The sequence below is a fragment of the Prionailurus viverrinus genome, chromosome D4 (genome assembly GCF_022837055.1).
Source record: "Prionailurus viverrinus isolate Anna chromosome D4, UM_Priviv_1.0, whole genome shotgun sequence".
NCBI classification, from domain to species: Eukaryota; Metazoa; Chordata; class Mammalia; order Carnivora; family Felidae; genus Prionailurus; species Prionailurus viverrinus.
In genome coordinates, this window is record NC_062573.1 from 11,922,490 (window position 1) to 11,936,989 (window position 14,500).

General features: G+C 46.7%; 1 protein-coding gene across 1 annotated transcript in view; it reads right to left on the reverse strand.

The window, feature by feature from the left end:
* The window catches only part of PAPPA (pappalysin 1), a 242,650-nt gene that overhangs the window by 210,940 nt on the left and 17,210 nt on the right, over positions 1-14,500 (reverse strand). The gene's annotated exons all lie outside the window — the stretch shown is intronic.

Sequence of the window (14,500 nt, forward strand, 5' to 3'; positions counted from 1 at the left end):
CTCATGAACCTCGAGATCATGATCTGAGCCGAAACCCAGAGTCGGACGCCTAGCCAACTGAGCCACCCAGGCGCTCCTGAGCTAGAAAGGTTTTTAAAGATCACAATTCCAACTTCTTCACTCGACAGGTGAGGGACTTCAGACCCAGAAAATGAAAGACATTTGTCAGGTTACAGAGTCACTGACAAATTTCCTGAGACCCAATTCAGCTTGCTTTTCTCTGACACTAATGCTAATATTTATAAAAGAATGAAATGAAAAGCACTCTCTTAACATAAAAAGATGTTGGGGACTCCTTCATTAAGTAAAATCTTCCAAACCTCTACAACAGGTCAAGCATTGTACTAAGGTCTACACGTGTGTTAATTCATTTCATCCACGTAACACTTTTAAAGTAGTGATGTTAACAGAGGCAGATATGGAAATGGATGGGTTTAAGGTCAACTGACTGGTAAGAGGATCCCAGACCCTGGGATTCACTACCCTGTGCGCTAACTCTACAGGCATCTCTCTCTCCCCCATCAATGCCACCAGGGATCTGGGACACACCAACCTCCTGGGGGTACCACAAGCTGGGTGTTTGGGAAAGTCCCAAGGCTGACGCCTCTAGCTTTACTCTGGGAACCCCAGGAAGTCACTTAGCAGATTCTCTCTGGATCAAAAAGTATCTTTATACTCACCAACCCCTATTCCCCAGCCCTTCTGGAATATACCCAGTGTCCTTGGCACAGACAGGCTGTTGGATGAGGAAGAGGACTTTCTAATTAAGAATGCATTTGAAGTGTGGGATGATGTACGAGGCCAGGTGGGAGGAGAAAGAGAGGGAGATGAGAATGAATAAAAGATGCCCATTTAGAAGGACGGTCCCTACTTTGAGCTGGTGAGTTTCTGCGGTCACCATAACTTTGAGGGTGCATCTGCCATCAGCATGCATCAAACGATCATGGAGAGCTTCCAGTAAAATCAACAGAGGAGGCCCACACAGTCTTTACTCCTTTGTGAGCACTGGGGCCTCAGAACTCATGTCGATCTGTTAGCAGCTGATGTGGATGGCAGTTTGGGCCTGGCATCTAAGTCTGCCTATACCCCTCCGCCTACTCCTGTCCAACAGTCCTTCAGGCAATGGCTGGGGGTCTCCTCACAAAGTCAACCTGCTCTCATCTCATTGGCTGGGCAACCTTGGGTGAAGCACTGAATAATACCTCCTCTGGGTCTTGGTTCTCTACCTGGTAAAGGAGGGGACTGAATGGAGTCCCCCTCACACACCTGGCCCAAGTCTGCTCTTCTGTGTTTCCAGGTTTCTGAATGGCTAAAACAGAAACCACCTCCTCCTAGAAGCTCTCCGTGATAGCCCTGTAAGGAATGCCCGTTCTCTCCTCTGAACTCATTTTGCTTTTAGGCAACTAGACACTTGTCCTCTGGTTCTGGAGTCCCCCTAGACTGGATGCTTCTGGAGAGTGAGGACTCTGGCTGGACCATCTGTATATCGTGCCTAGCACCCTGCACCATGCCTTGCCTACAGCAGGCACTCAGTAAGTGTCTCATGATGGAGCACAAGAAGGATTCCTGAAAGACTGGGAGAAGGAAAAAGGACAAGCAGAATCAAAGGCACTGATTTATGTCTCCATGGCTAACGGACAGGGAGAATCAGAAGAAGGTGTGTGTTCTTAGTACCATAGAAAACCCAGGATCTTTGGATTCAGAGTAAGTAATTCTGATGAAAGCAATTCCTAGCCATACATCTGGGGAAAATCACTTCCCTTCTACAGATCGTAATCCTCTTGCCGATATCCCTCTTTAAGCATGCTGTCCTACTTAACAGACACGGTGGAGGCGCCGTCCTTGGCACACGGTAGCTGTCCCAGTGTGAGTTCAGCTTGAAGACACTGGAGGGTCTAGGACCGATGTCAATGATGACATGTGGGAAACGACTAGAAATAAAATACAGAAGGGCCAAAGAGAGAAGGCACCCCGAAGGCATCTTGGCTGATGTATCAAGAGCTGATAGAATGAAGCCTCAAAAACGTCCAAGTCCTCCTCAAACCCACTGACAAACCTGACTTAGAAATCACACATCTCATCTCCTGAGCTGCTGTCAGGCTGCTGAATGTGAAAATCTGCACTGACCTCTCCAAAACTGAAGCTCTGACTCCGGATTTGGAGTGAGTTACCCAATCTATGGGTTGCCGCTTGCTACAGGGATCAGTGAGAGCCACATTCCCCGGAGCCACCACTCTGGTGTCCCTGGTCCCACCACTGAGCTCACCTTCTCTTGCTCCCCTGGCTAACCCCGCCCCCTTCAACAGGAAATTCTTCTAATGAGAAAATTAACATCTGAAACAGGATCCCTTTTCCCTCTCTCTTTCTCTCTTTCTCTCTCTCTCTCTGCAGGTTTTTTATTATGCCAGGGGCTCTCAGTCCCTGGTTTTCCTGTTGCCTTTGGAAGGCAGCTAGCTGGGTTAGCAAGGTAAAATGTTTACACATCTGTAGGGTGCCCTCCGTTCAGAACCTTCCTGGGGCTTGGGACTCAGGCTCAAGCCACCTCTGTGTGCAGTTGAGAGAGAAGAGAGAAGCAGCGAGAAAGGCCAGACTCTGGGACATGGAGCGGGGAGACTAAGAGGAGGCTTGGCCCCAGGAGGCTGGGAGGAAAGGCAGAGAGGCTTTTCAGTGGAACCCAGAGGAAACACATTGAGGGAACTGAGAACCTTGAAGCAGTGGCTTCAGAAGTTCAGAAGGAAATATTTACCTGGAGTATAAGTGGCAAAAGGAAATCACCGAACTTCAACAAGGTGGGGGGTGGGGGGAGTAAAATAGTGATGGGGACTTATTTCTGTACGAAAATAATTTAATCAACAGTAGCCACATTTCAGGGGGCTGGAAGGGAGACACCACTGTCTCACCAGCCCAGAACCAGGGATCTGGAACCAGAGATCCAGGCTCAGCTTGCCAGATGACAAGTCACACCATCCCCCCCTCTTATGCTGCCGGGCCTCATTTCCCTTCTCTGAAAAAGGAGAAGTTTGGATTAAATGATCCCCACCTACAATTTAAGAGCTCTTTTGTTCACTGCTAGAATGGTTCCTTGTAAGCAGAAGGAGCTCAAAAATAGGTGTTGATCTGAATCTGATGCCTCGTGTCAATCCCAGTCCTTGCATACTTAGGTTCCCTGTCCTCTGTGTATCTCCACAGAGGGACACAGAACACTGTTCTACGAAGGACACGCGAGCACCTTCCCCACCTTCACCTTGTCCCTCCCCACAGCTGTCCAGGAAGATAGAGACATAGTGAAGGAAACGGGGAGAGGCGTTTCTGAAGTGGCCCCATCTGTGTGCTGCTGGAAGTTGATCCCAGGGGACACATCCCCATGTGACAAGATGAAGGCTACGGGGCAATCCTGCACACAATCTACATCTAATTAGCATAAGCCTGCCTCAAGGCTATAAACGCATAGAAGCAGACACTGAAAGTGTGCAGAGCCCATGAGGTGTCTAGGGCACTCTTACAGACGTGGAGAAGTCCAGCCCCAGACCTGGGAGAGGCTTGCCCTGAGCCTCATAGTAATCACCGGTCCCTCAAACCCTGGTCAGCTGGCCTCTCTAATGTGCTCTTATCTTCCTGCAGCTAGGCTTGCTTTGAAATGGGCTTCTAACCCCCCACCCCCACCCCCAGAAGTCTCCTGCCTACTTATTTTTATTGTCTCTTTTTCTTCTCACCTACCCACTGAGCCTCACCCTGGAGATAAAGAGCATATGTAAAAGAGGCTAGCCCAAAGGCAGAAGTCTCCCAAAATCTTGGCCAGGGCTGTACCAGGAGTCCTCTGTACCTGGGGGTCACCCCCTCAGGATCACTTTAATGGCACTGTCCCAGGGCAGCTCTGTCTGACCATTCCATTCCACTCCAGGAACAGACAAATCTTCCTCCCATATATCCATCACATTCCTTCCGGTCTGAAAACTCACCACTTCTGTAATTACTCATCCAGTGTCTGTGTTTCCCATCTGTGGGTCTGTTTGGTTCATTTCAAAGTGCCCAACATTCTGTACAGACCCTGGTGTCTTACAGGTGCTCCATAGAGTTTGTCATCGCAAACTAAACACAAAGGAACAGGAGGGACATTTCCCTATTGCTGTGTTCTTTACAAGAGCATAGGACCCTTCCTTTATTTAGAAGTTGCTACGTCCCGTGTGTTCTAGATTAATTCTCTCACTTAACCTTCACAATGAAACTCTCAGCATGGCCCGCTTGCCAGAGGAAGCTGAGGCTCAGGCTCAGGGAGGGAAGAGGCTCTCCCAAAGCCTGAAATCCAGGCCTATAGAATTCCCAGGCCCAGGTGCTTAATCACGTCACTGCACTGAGCCCAGTGGGCTGTTTGAAGGCACGGACCCCTCCGAAAAGATCTAAGTCCCACAGCACCAACATAAGCAAGTTGACTTGAACTGCAGGCCAAGAGGCTGCTTTCCAGTCATTCTTCTGCCTAAACAACTGACTGAGGATCAATGGTTCTTTACTACTACGCATCATCTGTTCTCCTTGGCTCACCACACTTCATGGGGACCCAAGATGTGCCTGGGCCTTGTTCAGATGTCCAGAATGCCTTCCAGACCTTGTCTTCAGCACCTGGATTTCTACCGCAGGCTTCCCTACCTGTTGGTTTCTGACCCAGGTCTCCTCCAGCCTCCAGGATCTATACAAAAATGTGTTGTTTTTTTTCAAGGTTGTAGTCATATCATCAGCTGCCTCCCACCTTCCTTTCTGTTAGTTATTGGCTGAATCATGTACCCCCCAAATTCATATGTTGACATCCTAATTCCCAGTACCTCACAATGTGACCTTATTCGGAGGTTGGGTGTCTACAGAGGTGATCAAGCTAAAATAGGATCCTGAGGGTGGGCTCTGATCCAGTATGACTGGGGTCCTTGTAGGAAGAGAAAACTGGGACACAGACACACACACAGAGGGAAGACCATGAGAAGACACAGGGAAACAATGGCCACCTGTAAGCCAAGGAGAGAGGACTCGAAAGAAACCAATGCTGTAGACACTTTGTGCTCAGACACCAAGCCTCCAGAACTGTGAGAAGATAAATTTCTGGTGCTTAAGCCACCCGGTCCATGAAACTTCGTTATGAGAGCCCCGGCAGACCAGAACGCCATCATTCTACAAGTTTCCGAAGCTCTCCCGCTAAAATTTCTCTACAATCTATCCCATCTCCCACTGCCTCGTGCCCATTGCAGAATCCTCCTCTGGTTAGGATACATTGCCTCAATGTAATCCGTTCCCAGGGCGATCAGAGCAAGGTGTATCAGGAGGAAACAAAGACTGGAGGTATGGTCACGGCGCACAGGGAACGTGCCTCTCGGGGAAGGGGTGCTTCCATGTTTTGGCTCGAGTGTACGTAATTGAAGGTCATCATGCGTGTTGAGCACGTGGGGAGTTGCTTCTGTGCCAAAGTGTCTTATGCTTACAGCCATCTTGTATAACAAGTGCTGTTTACCGCTGAGAAACCTGAGACTCAGAGAGGTGAAGTCACCTGCCTAAGGTCACACAGCACTAAGTGGTAGGAGGAGCTGGAATTAAAGACTTCTAATTGCAAGTTCAGCTCCCCCCACAGATGATTGAGACCTCAGCTATGCCTCCACGCTGTGCTGTCGTTATGGGGTTTTCCCCCCCTAGGATGTTTTCCAGGCATGATTTAAGTCAACACAAAATTAGCTCAGATAACGCTGGACTTTCTCACCGTCTACAGAGGACAATTAGCAAAGGATGACAATTATATCAAGTTTATATTATTTGTTTTTCTCTCAGGGGCACCTGGGTGGCTCAGTCAGTTAAGCATCTGACTTCCGCTCAGGTCATGATCTCACAGTTTGTGGGTTTGAGCCCCACGTCGGGCTCTGTGCTGACAGCTCAGAGCCTGGAGCCCGCTTCTAATTCTGTGTCTCCCTCTTTCTCTGCCCCTCCCCTGCTCAGGCTCTGTCTCTCTTTGTCTCTCTAAAATGAATAAACGTTAAAAAAAAATTTCTTTATTTGTTTTTCTCTCATTTCTTCTCATGGAAGGAGAAGGATGCTCTACCTGGGTCATTTTGGCTGGTGACAGAGCAGCATTTTCAAATAATGAGAAGGATGAGGAACTTTTGCTGAAAGCCTCTAGGTAGCAGGCCTTCTGCTAGGCAAAAAGATCCCACTCGCTGCTTGTCATGATCCCGTGTAGTGGGCTTTCCTGACAGTCCTTTAACAGACAAGGACACTGAAGTAGAAAGAAGCAACGTGATCTCCCCTCAAGGATCCCAGTGAAAGAGTGGTGGAGTCACAACTAGGCCAACTCTAAAGCCAGATGCTTTCCTTCAGTGGGAATAACTCTTGGCCCACAGTCAAGGTTCTTGTGGTCAAGGTCTGCCATTGCTCTGCTGTGGGTCACTGGGAAAGCAGTACCCCCTCTCTAGGCATCCTCACACCCTGCCCTAGGAGGTAGGAGGGTCACATCAGATGGCCACAGAGGCCCCTTCTGTCTCAGACTCCCTGTGACTCTGAGATCCCAGGTCCATCAGACATCCCTGCCTTGGTTCCCACTGTGGGAGATGTATAGTCTCAGAGGAAGAAGTCTAGGGGGAAAGAAGGCAATTTCAGGACCATCCTCTACCAGAGGAACAGAAGCAGAGGTGAGAGGATGTGGGTATGAAAGGGGGAATTTGGGTCAAAAATCTGGGTTTTTTTCAGGAGGCTAAAAAAGTTAAACGCTAAAGGTTGGAGCCGGTCCCTTTTTGTTTTGTTTTGTTTTCCCTTCCATGATTTAATGGCTGGTATTAAAGCCACAGAGGAATGCTTGAGAGAGCAATCCTATGGAAAGCTTTTATCTGTCTAGAGGAGAGTGATTAAAACAGACAGATTTGGGTTAAGTATACCCATGGTCCCTGCACTTGGTTCAGTCGGGGGGGAAGACCACCAAAATGACCCCAGAGGACTCAGCAGCACCAGGCATTCAGAGGAGAGCTGGGACGTCACCGAGTTGGGGACCTGAGGGAGTGCTCCTCAGCATCTCATTCCTCAGGGCTCCCCTTGACTCAGAGGACTGATCGTAGGCTCAGTGGAAGGAGGAGGCTTGAAATAAATCACACCTGGCTGGAGGCTTATCCCAAACTACACTGAGTTCTAGACATCCAGGTCTCCTGGTGTAAGAGAGGCAAAGGTACCAAGAGGAGCCCTCTGAAGGAAATCACCGGGTCAGGACTAGCTCAGACGCCCCGATGTATTGGCCACGCAAGGGAACACGTGGGGCCAGACCTCCCTTTGCAAGACGGCATGGGACAGCAGGAAGAGTGCCCACGGTAGTATCTGTGTCTGCTCCCCACCTGCATTTGTTTTTCCTGCTGCGAACCATTACCTGAGAGCCCTCTCACTCCATGAGTCTGCTTACCTTATTTACTCGCTGTCTGATCTTGGAGGAGTTCAGTTCTCTGAGCCCCAGCTTACCCATGTATACTCCAGGGATTAAAAAGTCTTATTCTGTATACTTCACAGACCTCTTTTGAGAAAGAAAGGAGACAAATGTATGCATATTTCCTTGTAAACGATTTAAGGCTATCAAGATGTAAGGCAAGGTTCACAAGAGTATACTTGAGGGTTCCTGAAACCCGTAAGTTTTATTAATATGCAGACTCCAGGGTATGCTTGGGATGGCAAAGTGCTCTTGAGGGCTCACGGTGCACCTGTGTCTCCCTCTGGTTCTTGACTCTCCAGTCTGCCTCCTTTGCTCATATGTAAGCAGACTGTGTGGACATGGAAAGGTCAGGACTTTACGGAGCAATAAATATACATTTAACGCGGGCCCTACCATTCGATAACTATGTGACTTGGGAAAGTCAGGGTACGTCTTTTAGTATCAGTCTTCTCGTGTGTAAAATGGGGTGATACTATCTACCCCTGGCAGTTGTAGGGGGAAGTAATGAGATCATGAACATACCAGAACTTGGCACACGGGCACTGGCATGGTACATGGCTTAAGCACGTGTACTATGAAGTCTTATCTGTCGGAATCCCAGCTGTGCCACTTGTTAGCTATGTAGCCTTGGGCAAAATCCCTTCACCTACCTGATAGTTTTCTCAACTGTAAACTGATAAGAACAGTATTTAACGCACAGTGCCATTTTGAGGATTTAGTGAGAGAATGCAAACACTCATTTGCATAGCACATAACACAGGCTACGCTTTTTATTGAAAGGAATAAATGTCTGTTCCTTTTCCTCAGAACTGTGACCAGTTTTTCTCCCTTCCTCTGTGCTGTTAAACGTTATCCCTTTCGACACTATTCTCCGAAACAGAAAGGCATGCTCCTTGCTCTCTATTTCACACATTGTCCATGAAATTGGAGCAGACAAACTTTCAGAAAAAGAAAGTGGCGGAGGAAAGGAAGAAAATGACAGAGAAGATAAAAGAGGTGGAGGAGAAGGAGGAGAAGGGAGAGAGGGGGATTCATGCATTTTCGGTCTGCTTGCCTTTAGAAGTTGCCCTACCCAAACCAGACCCCGACAGACTAAGTGGTCCTGATGCTGGAGCCGCCCTGGAGAAGAGAGCGCACTCTGGGTCATTTTGATGAAGATCTACAAGCTTTTCCCGCTCACTCACCAAACCTCAGAGACTATGATACCACATTCCAGACAATTCTCAAGGACCATTCCGTCCTGCCCTCCACATTCTTCAAGCTCTTAGCTTTCATCATTCATGGAATCGTGCATAGGCAGGGCTGGAGGCTCCTTCAAAGTTAATTATATCATCCATTTAACACCTAACTTCCTGCTTGAATCACCCGTGCAGCATCCTGACAAGTGACTGTACACAATTCAGAATTAGAGAACCCCGTACCGTGTGAAGAAGGCTTCTGCCCCTTTGGGCATTTCTCAGTGTTCTCCTTCAGTGAATCCAAATCACCTCCCTTTTTTTTTTTTTTTTTTTTGCCATCCAGTGGATCAGATGGCCAGGACCTGATCTCCAGGGATCTGTGCCCTCTATCCCAGGACAGCCGGGAAGATGTCTGAGTCTCTTGATTGTGTTATCTCTGGCTCTTTTATTCCCCAAGTTAACATCCCCAAGCCCTGCCTAATGTATCTACTCACCCAATCACCAATTCATCCAACACATCTTCACGAGACATCTACTGTATCAGGTCCTACCTGGACATTCGGGGTGGAGAGCATGACCAGACACAGCCTGTACCCTCTCACAAGAGACCAGCTCTTCCCTAGTGCTAGTGCCTCTGTTGATGCCATGTGGATATACCAGGAATTACTAATATGCAGTTAGCAATACCTATTATTATCATGCCTGCCTCCTTACGTTATCCCTCAGATCACTACTCTGATTTGTTCTAATGCCATTCAGAGCCACGCAAACCTACTGAGAAATAAAGAGAGCCACCATTTATGACGTGCCATGTACCAGGACAAGAATTTTATGGGCATCATCTCGTTGAATTATTACAACTAGTCTATAAGGTCTCTTGGTCCCATTTTATGCATGAGGAAACTGAGACTCAGTTTCCTTGACTTAGCAAAGGTCTGTGGACTTGTAATAACATAAACAAGATTAGAAACCAGCTCCCTGACTCCAAAGTCAAGTGCTTAGCCAATGTCTCATCCTTTCTGTGAATAAATATAAGCAACAATTATTTTAAAATTAGTTGAATATTTATTTCTTCATCTGTTTCTTAGCGCTTCCTTATATTGATTATACACTCTGTTGGTTATAATGATACAGGAAGCATTCTTAAATTTTCCTGAAGTTTTAAAGTGTACAAAAAGAGTCTTAATTATTTCATTTGCTTTTCCCAGAACTCTATAAGGGGAGAAAAATAGAAACGTATGATTCTGTTTGTGCAAATGGGGAAAGTGAGCCTCTGAGAGGGTAAGAGACTACGTTTGTTCACCACTCTGCATCTAGAGCCTTCTATAGAATACCTAGAATATAAGCACTCAGTAAACATTTGTTGAATGAGTGAATAAATGAGCAAATGAAAGAAATATGCCCACGGCTTGTGAGGAAACCCAATTTGAGGAGATTTTGAAGTTTCAAGCCATCTTTAGAGTACTGGAACAAGAGCCCTGATGTGGAGGCAGGAGTGGCATCTTTGCAACCTGAGTAAGCCTCTTCTACTTCTTGGCCCTCAATTTCTCCATCTGTATAATGGGGGCTTCCATCCACGGTCACTAGGTTTGGTGGTTGTGTAAAATGCAAAAAGGAACGGGAATGCAATGCAATGTGTAAAATGCAAAATGCAACAAGGAATCGGTAAAGAAAGTGCAAGTTAGCCGTGTGCTGGCATAACTAAGCTGTGTGATGCGGCCAATCACACCCCCTCTCTGGTCCACTTTTCTCATTGCTGAAAAGAGAAGACTGTAGTGTAATAACTTCTAGGGAGTCTGTGGAAACTGCAGGGATAAGATTTCTAAGTTGGGAGTCATAAGCCGTGAACTTTTGCCCTGCTTTGCCACTAATGTACTATTATTGATCTTGGGCAAATTCCTTTTCATTCAGGGTCACATCATGACTTTCCTGGGCTCTGGGCACTTTTCCCTTCCTCCATAAATATATATATATAATTATATTTTATGATTGCATTGGCATAAAGATATATACAGTCAAGAGGCTGGATCCATCATTACATAATACATGTTATTATATAGATGATTTTCTTCTGATTTTAAAAGATATCAAGCCATTTTTATTGGCCTCTAAAAGTACCTTGCACTTCGGGTACCACACTGGCTGTGCCTAATAGATAAGTTGGCCTTGGCTCCATGTCTGGACCTGACATCCTCATCTACAAAATAGCACCGGGCGGGTCACTGAGCACCTCTAGCTTAACCCAAAGAGCTGAGAGGGATGGAGAAGGTTCCCACGTGGGTGAGCCAAGTGATGTAAATTTCGTAACTGACGCAGACCCACGGCAAGTTATGTAAAAACGCACCCCAGACAGTGTGGGCTGAGCTCTGGAAACAAAAGCTCCTCTTTCGGGTGAGCCTGCCATCACCTCATCCTGGCCCACACAGCCAGGGGTGAGCCTTTCAGGGAGAGCGATGGCAAAATGAGATAAGAAAGGGACGCGGCCAGACAGGCAGATTCCCACTCTGCTGTGCACGGCTGGTGCCATCCAGAATTACTCTTCTGTGCAGGGAGAGTGGTGATGCCTGATGTTCCCCGAGCCCTCACTGTCTGCCAGGCGCTGTGGGAAGCTGGGTGGATTAGTGCAGGCAGGCGACACAACAATCCAAGCAGGGAGGCAGTATTATTATCTCCATTTTACAGATGAGGAAACTGAGGCTCAGAGAAGCACAGATAACTTGCCCAAGCCTGAGTAACTGGCTGGCAAGTCACACAGGTGGGATTTGAGCCTAGGTAATCAGATTCGAGAGTCCCTGTTCCTAACTTCTAAATTATGCTTCCCAGCTGGGAGAAAACAGACTGAGTGAGGACGAGGAGTTCTTAATTATCCACAAATAAAGTATAAAGTATAATAAAGCATAATATATAATCCACCTCTAGTAGAGGTGCAAGCAAAGAGAATTTAGCAGAAGGAGTGCTCGATTCGGATGAGAAAAAAAGGCTCAGGGAAGTTTTCCTGGATGAGTGACACAGAGACAGCCCTGCATAAGGAATGGGGTCTGGGTGGGGGAGGCTGGGCAAAGACCTCCCAGCTGAAGGGGAAACATGAGGCAAGGCTAGGTGTTGTGCTGTCACTGGAAGAGGGCTCTGGACATGGGGAAAGACCTTGGCTTTTTTTTTTTTAAGTTTATTTATTTATTTTTGAGAGCAAGCATGAGCAGGGGAGGGACAGAGAGAGAGGGAGAAAGAGAAAATCCCAAGCAGGCTCTGCCCCATGCGGGACTCAAACTCATGAATGTGAGATCATAACCTGAGCCAAAATCAAGAGTCTGACGCTCAACTGACTGGGCCACCCAGGTGCCCCAAGACCTCTGCTTTTGGTGGAATTGAGGGTGCACAGCATAGCAGAGGGAGACGAAATTGCAAAGGCTGCCTGAGACCACGGTGCCAAGGGCTGTGAATGTCACGCCAAGAGATGTGAAGTCTGTTCCACAGACAACAGGGAATCTTTGGTGGTTTTGAGGAAGAGAGTCCACGGGTGGGGATTCGGGAGGTCATTAGCTCAGGGTTTCATCGTATTCTTATCAATAGGGTCACATTGCTGAAATAGACAGGTCTGTGTCTGAGGACTCCCTGTCCAGTGCTCATGGGGCAATCTGGAGTCATTACCACTGAAGACTTAAAAAGGAAAGCATGGAGTATAAACAACCTTTTGAAGAGAGAGGGCTGACAGACTTTTCAGATATTAATTTTCTACTGTCTTATTATATACCATAAAATCATGAATTATGATTCAACCCACAGGGCCTCGTTAAGGCTCTAGAATGATAAATGGTAGTTAGAGATCCCTGGGACTTCAGAATTTTAGTTTTGTTCCACTAGGAGGAGGATGATCTAGTTCAGCATTGGGTTTGGTCTCTGAATGATGTTGACCAATTATTATCTACCTTCTGGGGTTGGTTTCCCCACCTACTCAACTGGGAGAGGGTACAGAGTTATCGTGAAGCTTCTCTTCTGCTCAGATAGCCTACTACATAAGTTCTTGAGGTGCAGGTCTTGTAACTCCCTTGACTTTGTGCTCTTGAGTGCTTAGCCTCGGACCTGATACATGGTTGACCCAATAAACATCACTAAATGCATGAAATGAATTGAGCTCTTAACTCAATGCTGCCGTGGAATATTTAGGGGATTTTAAATGGAAAGTTTGGAGATGGTCACAAAACCATTTTGGCTTTTTTTTTTTTTTTTTTTTTTTTTACACACAAAAAAGCATAAAACAAAGCAGATCAGTAACCCAGACAGGCCAGTATTTCCTCCCTGGCTGTAAAAGATGCTGAGGAACTTAAAGAGTCTGGAACAGAGCAGACTGATAAGGAGGAGGCCAAGGACACTGAAAGGTCAAGGAGAAAACCAAATGTGAAAAAGTGTGGAGGTAGGGATATGTGTTCTAGGAACACATTCTCTTTAATAAAAAAAAAAAAAAAATCCATGTAAGACAATGGTTCTCAAACAGCAGATATCTTGCTGTTTGCCCACACGGCATTTAGTAATGCTTATGCAGACATTTCTGATCATCACAACTGAGGGTGGGGGTCGCTACTGCATCCAGTGGGTCAAGGCTAAACATTCTACAATGCTAAATATCCTGCAACCAACAATTATCCATTCCAAAACATCAACCATGCTGACTTTGAAAAACTGAGATACAAGCAACTAGGAAAAGTTATGGTAAGCAACAGTATTCAGGGAGGAAGCTGAATGTGGGGCTAAGAAATTTAGACCTGGTCTGGAACATGGACTCCAAGGACTGATTCTACCATTTACTTGCTGTGTGACCTTGGGCAAGTCATTTAAACTTCCCGTACCTCAGTTCTCTCAGCTGGAGACCAGGGATTGCAATAGGACCTATTTCAGAGGGTCATTCTAAGGATTAAAGACTTAATAGATGCAAAGTGTTCAGAATAGTGCCTACCACATAGTATGTGTTCAATATGTTAGCTATTACCTTTTACTATGCATAGGTAATAGGGAACTATAGTAGTTTCAAGTTCAAGAGAGAGGCAAGAAAGCCCCTTCAGTCACTGATAATCCTGATACTCCCTGAAAAATGACCTATCATGTGACTATTAGATCCACCCACTTAATAAGCCTTCTGCTTCAGATGACACTACAGGTTAGATGTGTCTGAGTTCGTCTTGCTGTTTGCAAGCACTTCCTGTCTGGGCTCTGTTTTCCAGATAGCCCACAAGACCTGGGCCAGCATCTGACTGCCTCCCAGTCCAGACTCCTCATGGTTTTAATGAATAAGTGGAAGGAGACAGAGGAAGCCAGACATGAAGACAGATGGAAAGATGGAAAGGCAGAAAGCCTTCCACGAAAGCTGCTGCCAGTGACACACACTGTTCACAGTGATTCCAAGGACAGAGTTGGGGACATATTTTAGAGGTTTGTGTAAGCTACTGATACTGTTCTCTTGGAGCCCTTGTTTGTAAACAGATATTTCTGCTGACACTGGGCTTTGTAAGGGCGGACAGAGTAGGGTGGGGGTGGTGTTGGAGAAAAAGGCAGGTTGTGTCCGAGAGCCTTAGACCATGTGTTTGTTGTTGAGAATACAAAGACCTTACTGTATTAAATGAAAATGCTTGTTTTACAAGGCGAGTGGGAATATGATAGGTACATGTCGAAAATGCTTCGGAAACTGAAACAACCCCATGCCACGACGGCTTCCTGCTACATCATGCATCCAGGGGCACACACAGAGCATGAAGGCTCAGAATCACTATACAAGGGTTTCAGGGGTTCTGGGCAAAGAGAGTCCCAAGAGTTAAGTGACTGGCAGCTCCCTTCTCTGTTCCCTTTATGAAGCTTGCCCTTTCCCAAAGATCCCTGCCTCTATTTCACATTC